Consider the following 8,381-nt stretch of genomic DNA (forward strand, 5'->3'; position numbering starts at 1 on the left):
GAACATCAACCAAGAACTGCCCTAAATGCAGGCGGGACTTAGCAGGGGTCACGGTACTAGTGATACTGTAACTAATGTTAGATGATCTTGGCTGAAAGCAGGGAATACCAGAAGAATGTCTATCTGTGTGTCATTGATTGTGCAAAGGCGTTTGACTGTGTGAATCATAACAAACTGTGGCTGTCTCTGAGAAGAATGGGAATCCCAGAACACTTGATTGTGCTTGTGTGAAACCTATACTTGGACCAAGAGGCAGTCGTCAGAACAGAGCAAGGAAACACTGCGTGGTTCAAAATTGGGAAGGGCGTACTCCAGGGATGTGTCCTCTCTCCATATCTTTTCAATCTATATGCAGACAGATTATCCGAGAGGCTGGGCTCTGTGAGGAGAAGTGTGGCATCAGGATTGGTGGAAGATTCATCAACAATCTGCGTTATGCAGATGACACAACCTTGCTTGCTGAAACTGAGGAGGACCTGAAGCACTTGCTGCAGAGGGCCAAGGATTGCAGCCTTCAATATGGGTTAAGGCTCAATATCAACAAGACAAAGATTCTCACCACTGGGCCAACTGGCAGCATCAGGATGCATGGTGAAGAGATTGAGATTGTTCACAGCTTTAGTTTTGCTTGGCTCCACAGTCAACACTCTCGGCACCAGAAGCCAGGAAATTAAAAGATGTATTGTGATGGGAAAGTCTGCTATTAGGGACCTCTCCAGGGTATTAAAGAGCAATGGTGTCACTCTGGAGAGTAAGGTGCACCAGATACAGGCTATGGTCTTTCCAATCACTTGCTATGCATCAGAGAGCTGGACAATGACTAGGGAGGATAGAAGGAGAATTGATACCTTTGGGCTTTGGTGCTGGAGAAGAGTATTGAATATACCATGGACTGCTAAGAAAATGAACAGGTTCTTCCGGGGTAGGGTTGAGTCAGGCTGCTCCTTGGAGGCAAGGATTCTGAGGCTTCGTCTGACATACTTTGGATGTGTTGCAAGGAGGGTCCGGTCCTTGAAAAGGAATGTCATGCTTGGGAGAGTGGAGGGATAGTGCAGGAGGGGAAGACCCTCTTTCTATGAGGTGGATTGATTCAGTGACTGGGGTAATGGGGGTGGATGTATCAGAGACAGTGCGATTGGCACAGGATAGAGCAGGGTTTAGGGCTGTTGTGCATAGGGTCGCTATGAGTCGTAAGTGATTCGACAGCACATAACAACAACAACAACGCCCCTTATACATGACTCTTCAACATTTTTCCCTAAGTTTGCCTCCTGTCAATAACAAAAATGACTCACTTACTCTGTGAGACTTAAGTTCCCTGAAAGGAGTCTACCTCCATAATCTTTCATACTTATCAGTTCAATCCATTGGCCCCTGAACCCTCTGTCTACGGGAAACTGTAAAAATGCAGATATATAGACTATCAGCAGCCTGTGTGGGCGCCATGGGAGACCGTGAACCCCCTGGTTGCTGCCCCCTCAGGAGCCACCATGTTGATGATACCCTCCGGACTGAATGAGGAGGAGGAGACGCTGCAGAAGAAGTACAACAAACTCAAGAAAAAGAAAAAGGCACTGCTGGCTCCGAAGAAGCAAAATAGCAGCAGCACAGCCAGCCAAGGCGGAGTCAAACGCTCACTGTCTGAGCAGCCTGTTGGGGACACAGCTACAGCAACAGACCAGGCAAAGCAGCTGGTGAAATCAGGGGCCATCAGTGCCATGAGACCAAGAACTCGGGCATTAAACCATCTTGAACCCTAGAGAGAAAATTAAAGGACCCCAAGAAGGAACCAGCTCCCACTTTCCAACCGTTCCAGAGGAGTGTCTCTGCGGACGATGATGTGCACGAATCATCCAGACGTCCCCAGAGGAAGTCTCTGTATGAGAGCTTTGTGTCTTCTAGTGCCCGGGGAACTGGGGCCAGATGGGGAAGAGTTAGAAGGCCCAGGGGCTGGTGATGGCCCCCTCGGAGCTTTGACTGAGGCTATGAAGATCATGGTGGTGTCCTCTCCTCAGCCTCCCCTCCCTGGGACCGCAGTAGAGAGCGAAACCGAGACAGAGATTGACAGCCAGATTGAGAGCGAGAGTGAGACAGAGAGGGCCCTTTCCGCAGGTCAGACTCATTCCCTGAACGCTAGGCCCCTCGGAAGGGAAATACTCTATAAGTGTACGGAGAAGACATGATACCTACCTTTCTCCGTGGGGCCTTTTCTCCCTTTGGGAACATTCTTGCCCTCTCCATGGACCCACCCAGAAACTGTGTCTTCGTCACCTATGAAAAGATGGAGTCAGCAGGTCGGGCTGCTGCTGAGCTTAATGGGACCCAAGTGGAATCAGTACAGCTCAAAGTCAACACTGCCGGCAAACAGCCCAAGCTGGACGCTGCCACTGGCAAGTCTCTCTGGGGCTCCCTCGCTGTCCAGAACAGCCCAAAGGGTTGCCACCGGGACAAGAGGACCCAAATTGTCTACAATGATGACATCTACAAAGAGAACCTTGTGGATGACTTCTAGGAAGTGGAGCTGGATTTCTTGTGCGTCACATGCCCCCGATGCTGGTCTCAGTAAAACACTGAGGTGGAAGCAGGAGGGGAGAAAAAAACAGACCTCAAGTGCTATGAATCAACACCCCTGGGGTCAGGCCGTGGTTCTCAACCATGGATGAACAATGAAATTACTAATCTTGTCACCCTAAGATTTTTTTATTGTACTGGTATTGAGAACCATAAATACAAACCTCATTGTGCTCATTGTATCCCATTTGGCCTCCTGTACAAGGGCCAAAGAGGTCTGGGTAGAATAAACATGTAAGAGTGAGGACAGAGTGGCTATGAAGATCACATGTTAACACCACCAGAGAGCATCTATCAGAGAAGAACCAGGAGACAAAACGACTTGACTTCAACTAGCCCCTGTCATCAGCTTTTAGTGATAACACAATGGCACATAAGAGTTCGGAGCAATGATGTCATCTTGAGGACTAGGGTCTGTCCCACACAAGTCAGAATCTTTGCAATCACCTCACACATATGTGAAAGTTGGACAGTGTAAAAGGAAAACAGAAGAATTACATTTGAATTGTGGAGTTGATGAGGAAAATTCAATATACCATGGACTGCCAGAAGAAGAAAAAACACGTCAGAACTGATTCTTAAGAGTGAGGAGACTGAGACTTTGACTCGCTTACTTTGAATGTATCAAGAAAGACCAAGAGCTAGAAAAGGACATAATACTTGGCAAAGTAGAGAGCGAGCCAGGAGTGAGATGGACGACACAGTAATTGAATGCACTGGAGCTCGTCAACAGTCAGTGCAGGTGGTGCAATTTTCTCTTCCTGTATGGAAGCTCTTTCTAAGTCTACTTAAGGGCAGCTAACAACATGAGAACTCTTGTGGCTTAGTGGTAAGGAAATTGAACTGTAGAACCAAAGGCACGTGGTTTGAATCCACCAGCTGCTTCATGGGAGAAAGTTGGACAATCTCCTCCCATGTAACTTTACTGCCTCAGAAAACCCCCTGAAGTTGTAATAATAATATAGTTATAGTATGATATAATTAATATAATACAATACAATGAAATACAACACTATACTATAATACTATACAATGCCATAATACTATAATTTGTTGTTGTTGTTGTGTGTCGACGAGTCACCTGTCACTCATAGTGACAACAGCCCTAAACCCCACTCTGTTCTTTGCCAGCCTCACTGTCTCTGACACACCTATCCCCATTACCCCAGTCACTGAATCAGTCCACCTCACAGAGGTTCTTCCCCTCCTGTGCTTGCTGTCCCTCCACCCCCCCCCCAAGCATGATGTCCCTCTCCAAGGACTGGTACCTTCTTGCAGCATGTCCAAACTATGTCAGATGAAGACTCAGAATCCTTGCCTCCAAGGAGCATCCTGGTTTCACCCTCTCCAGGATATAATAATATCATGTCATATTGTAGCACATCATATGTAATAGAATATATATACTATACTATACTATACTATACTATACTATACTATACTATACTATACTATACTAGTTTTTGTTGTTGTTAAGTGCTTTCGAGTCACAGGTGACTCATAGCGACCCTATGAAGGAGAGTCCTTGATGCTTGGGTGTCTTTCATCCTCTCTCCAGGTTCACAGGGTTTCCAGAGGCAAGCTATTACAGAAGTGGATGCCGCTCCTGCTTACTATACTATACTATACTATACTATACTATACTATACTATACTATACTAATTATACTAATAATAAACCAAGGAGCCACATGACAGGGTTAAAGGCTAAGCAAGATCCCAGACTAGGGCCTCCCAGTTACCATGACAACTACTGCACCCAAAGGTCAGCCCACCAGCTAAGCCTGCAGGATAGCGTGGTCCTCAGCAGAGACCAACCAGCTACCCCATAGCAAATTGACTTTATTAAGTTTCTTTTATCTTGGAAATAGAAGGGATTCATTTTACTGCAATCGACATTTTAATGCATATTCTGTGCATGGGTTTGTCCTCCTGCCCACAGGACCTCAGTCGTTACCACTCACTGGGGCTTTTCAGATAGCTGCATCTTCTAGGATGAGTTCCCACATCACATCACACCACGCCATGCCACGCCACACCAAACCACAACTCACCACACCAAGAGAAGCCTTGTGCTGAGGGAGTGGGTGCACCACCTTGGGACTCTCAGATTTCCTCCCGTATGGGGCTACCTTCCACAAACGGCCTGTGGCGGCCCCACTGATCAGCAACTGTGAAGTAGACCTCGCTGGGATGAGGCAGTCTCCTCTGGGATGCGGACCTCACTTTAACTCAATCTGTGTCTGATGCTGTATCCCCAACAGGGTCAATGCAGGGACCCTGGGGCCAACAGTGGACGCAGACCTGGCCCTGTTCACCGTCACCCCTAGTGACCCTCCTGGGTAATTGTCTTTCCTGGTTCCCAAAGGAGCACAGCTTCAATCAAGAGACATAGTCAAGGTCTGGTGACACCTGAACACATTAGGCTCTTAACTGATAGGGTGATATTAATAAATTCAGGATTATTCAACTATATGGTTTCGTTGTAAAAGTGACATCAGTTGCCCCCAGCCTGCAAAAATGGTTGCTTTGCACTAGAATTCTAATTTTTTTTTTCCCTTGAGTCATGTAAAGTATTTAAACTGTTTGTTTACCAGGAAAGGAAATGCATCTTTCCGGGATTAGAATCTCTTCTGAACTATTTTTATCAGTTATATGAAATTCATTTCTGGATTAGCATTTACCTCTTTGAAGATATTTTTCTCAGTTATATGTAATTGAATTAGCATTTATCTCTGTGAAGATATTTCTCTCAGTCATATGTAAACTATATCACAAGCTGTTTGCTAGCAACTCTAATAACATCTCACCCAAGTACAAAAGCCATTGACCACTCTTAGACAGGCAAGCATTTTAGAGAGGATTCTCTCTGGTCTCCCAGATCTGCAATAAAGTGCTTTGGAATTGCAATCCATCTGTCTAATTGGCAGTTGACTACAAAGAGAGCCCCTTGCATTCGGTAACATAATGATCCCAGTGAAAGCTGATAAGAAAAGGCATCAGCCAAGGTGTCGGACTCCAATCTTCAGTGGTGGCAAGGGTGCTGTCCCACAACGCAAGCACGGAGCAGTAGTACGAGTAGCTCTTGCATCCACCTGGGTGCCTCTTGGTAATCTCTTGCTCAATTTTGATGGAACGTATAGCAACAGTGTCTGGCAAAGGCATGGTGACCAAGCATTCAGTGAGGTGCCTTAGTGATGAAAGTCTGGATGACACTACCTGATAAGTCATCAAGGCCAGCCAAGTGTGACAAGAGTCTAGAAGGAATAGCACAGGATGGAAGCAAGGCGTCTGTCGTAGTCCCAGAAAAAAACCGCAGTGACAGAGGCTTCTGTTTGCCCACCAACCTTCCTCGTTTAAGGTTCTCTCAGGAAACCTGTCTTGCTGGAATCCTGGAGGAGCAGCTCCCAAAATAGCCATAAAGAGGTGGCCTAAGTCATGCAAGGAGTGAATAACACAGATTGCAATGAGACACCACCCAGGCCCCTCCTGGAACATCACCCTAGCCTCCTGGAACTCAGACATCGTCTTGGGGGGACGGCAGCAAGCTTGTGACCATGAAAGAAAAACCACTTTCTAAGGTGAAGATAAAACAGATAAGCAAAAGAGGCTGGGCCCTGGGGCTGCCTCCACACTGCTGCTCACATCTGAATTTGTGGAAGAGGAAAAGTCAGCCATTTGTTTGTAAGGCATTTTTCAATGGCCCATAGCCAGATGAAGCACTGACTGATGTATTGATCAATGCACTTAATCACATTGGAATCTTTTTCATTTCAAAATGTTGTTGTTGTTGCTAAGTGCCGTCGAGTTGTATATAATTCAAAGCAACCTTATGAACAAAAGACTTGAATAATTGTGTATAACTTTCATCATTTCTCCAAGTTCATAGGGTTTCTAGAGGCAAACTATTTTGGAAGTGGATGCCACTCCTGCTTCCAAGCTTGTTTTAATCAGAGAGCTCCACCAAGCACTCACTGTCCACCATGGGTTGATCAGAATATCAAAATACAGGAATTTATTTTAATCACAGCAACTGCCGGTGGTCTGTCGATTCCCTGTGGAACGAGGAACCACAACACTCAAGGTGATTAATTCTTCAGGATGTGAGACTGTGGGACTGTGGTGCGTACAGTCGAGTCAGAAGTGACTCATAGCTGACCCTCCAGTGGGTGTTCAGAGGCAGCAAATCACACAGGAGGAGACCGCCCATTCTTTTCCCTCAAAGCAGGTGGTGGATTCAAAACCATGAGGTGGGGTCAATATCAACACAACCGAACTGCAGAGTATTGGCCTGGCTGCATGTCCAACACAGACAATAAACCCCACAGACTTCAGAATTCCAAGCATCAGGGGAAAAGTTGAGGAAAACAAAAAGTACAATTTTCTGGGTTTAACGATGTGATATTAACAAAAGTCCAACCTGGATTATCTCGCAGTTCAAATTGGGAGAAGTGTCTTCTGGGCCACCCAGCCCCATAGGTCCCCTGTGTGGCAGTGTTCTCTCCCTGGTGTATTTGAGAGAGAAAAACATGGCCCTGGCCACTTCAAAGCCAACTGGCCTCACTTAAGAAAATCACATTGGGATTGAAAATGTTGAGTGCCAAAAATATTAATAAAGCTCATGAGCAATTCAGAAAGCAAACTAGGGAAAATGCAAACAAAAATTCTTTCTAATGTCTATGGCACATTGACTAATTTTATAAAGTATAATGAATGTAAATGATTGTATAAAACACAATGTGAATGAAGGATAATGTGAAACAAAATGTAAATGTACTTTGCAAGCAAACCTACAGTATAAAAGAAAAATGTGTGGGGTTTTAATTTATTCAAACAAAAAGAAAATACAAACAACAAAATACCTGTGACATACTAAGGATTTCTGGTGGCCTATATAAAAAGATAAAGTACTGTGTGGGAACGGCCGTATCTGACCTTTACCAACTGCACAAAGGGGAACTGTCCCTGCCAACAGCATCAACAACACAAAACCAATTCCCCTGAGGTCAGACATGTCTTTCATGCTCCCATACCTTTTTCCCCCTCATCTCAACACCAATCGTACTGCTTGCTTTATTGAATCCAAAATCTGATGTGATAGCTCACAGACCACACAGAACCATATTGGGGAACTCAAAAGGTTATAATAAACTCAGTCAGCACAGTTTCTGAAGTGGGCTCGCAGTCACCTCAGCTTTGAGCCTTGTGGCTTTCAGCCAGTGTTACAAAGTTCTCAGTCCTGCCAGTATTGGCTCTCCCCACCCCAGCTGTCCAACAAACTCGAGCAAAGGCTCTTAACGTAGCTCTAGTTCTGTCTGTGGGGGGTAGCAGTCAGTTCCATCTCATGTTGGCTGTCTGGTCCTCTGCGCCTGCTGCTGTGGCTGTTGCTCTGGTCCTGAAGGACAAGTTGCATTCTTCTTCTTCTTCTTCTCCTCCTCCTCCCCCTCCTCCTCCTCCTCCTCCTCCTCCTCCTCCTCCTTCTTCTTCTTCTTCTTCTGCTTTGCTGGGGAGAAGATTTTCTTCTTATGCTGCTGATCACTCAATATAATAGTGAGACTAGCCAATCCTCTTGTGGATTGATGAGATAGCCAATCCCCTTGTTGTTGTTATGTGCTGTCGAGTCGTTTGCAACTCATAGCGACCCTATGTACAATAGCCCTAAACCCCACTCTATCCTGTGCCAATCTCATTGCCTCTGACACACCCATCCCGATTAACCCAGTCACTGAATCAATCCACCTCATAGAGGGTCTTCCCCTCCTGCGCTGTCCCTCTACTCTACCCAGCATGATGTCCCTCTCTAAAGACCTG

The 8,381-nt window shown here is 45.8% G+C and overlaps 1 pseudogene; it reads left to right on the forward strand.

The window, feature by feature from the left end:
- Nucleotides 1–1,490: 1,490 nt before the first annotated feature.
- LOC102860839 lies at nucleotides 1,491–2,065 on the forward strand (annotated as a pseudogene).
- The last annotated feature ends 6,316 nt before the right edge of the window (nucleotides 2,066–8,381 follow it).

The sequence above is a fragment of the Elephantulus edwardii genome, unplaced genomic scaffold (assembly GCF_000299155.1).
Source record: "Elephantulus edwardii isolate Elephantulus edwardi_28Jun2011 unplaced genomic scaffold, EleEdw1.0 scaffold00011, whole genome shotgun sequence".
In the NCBI taxonomy this organism is placed as follows: domain Eukaryota; kingdom Metazoa; phylum Chordata; class Mammalia; order Macroscelidea; family Macroscelididae; genus Elephantulus; species Elephantulus edwardii.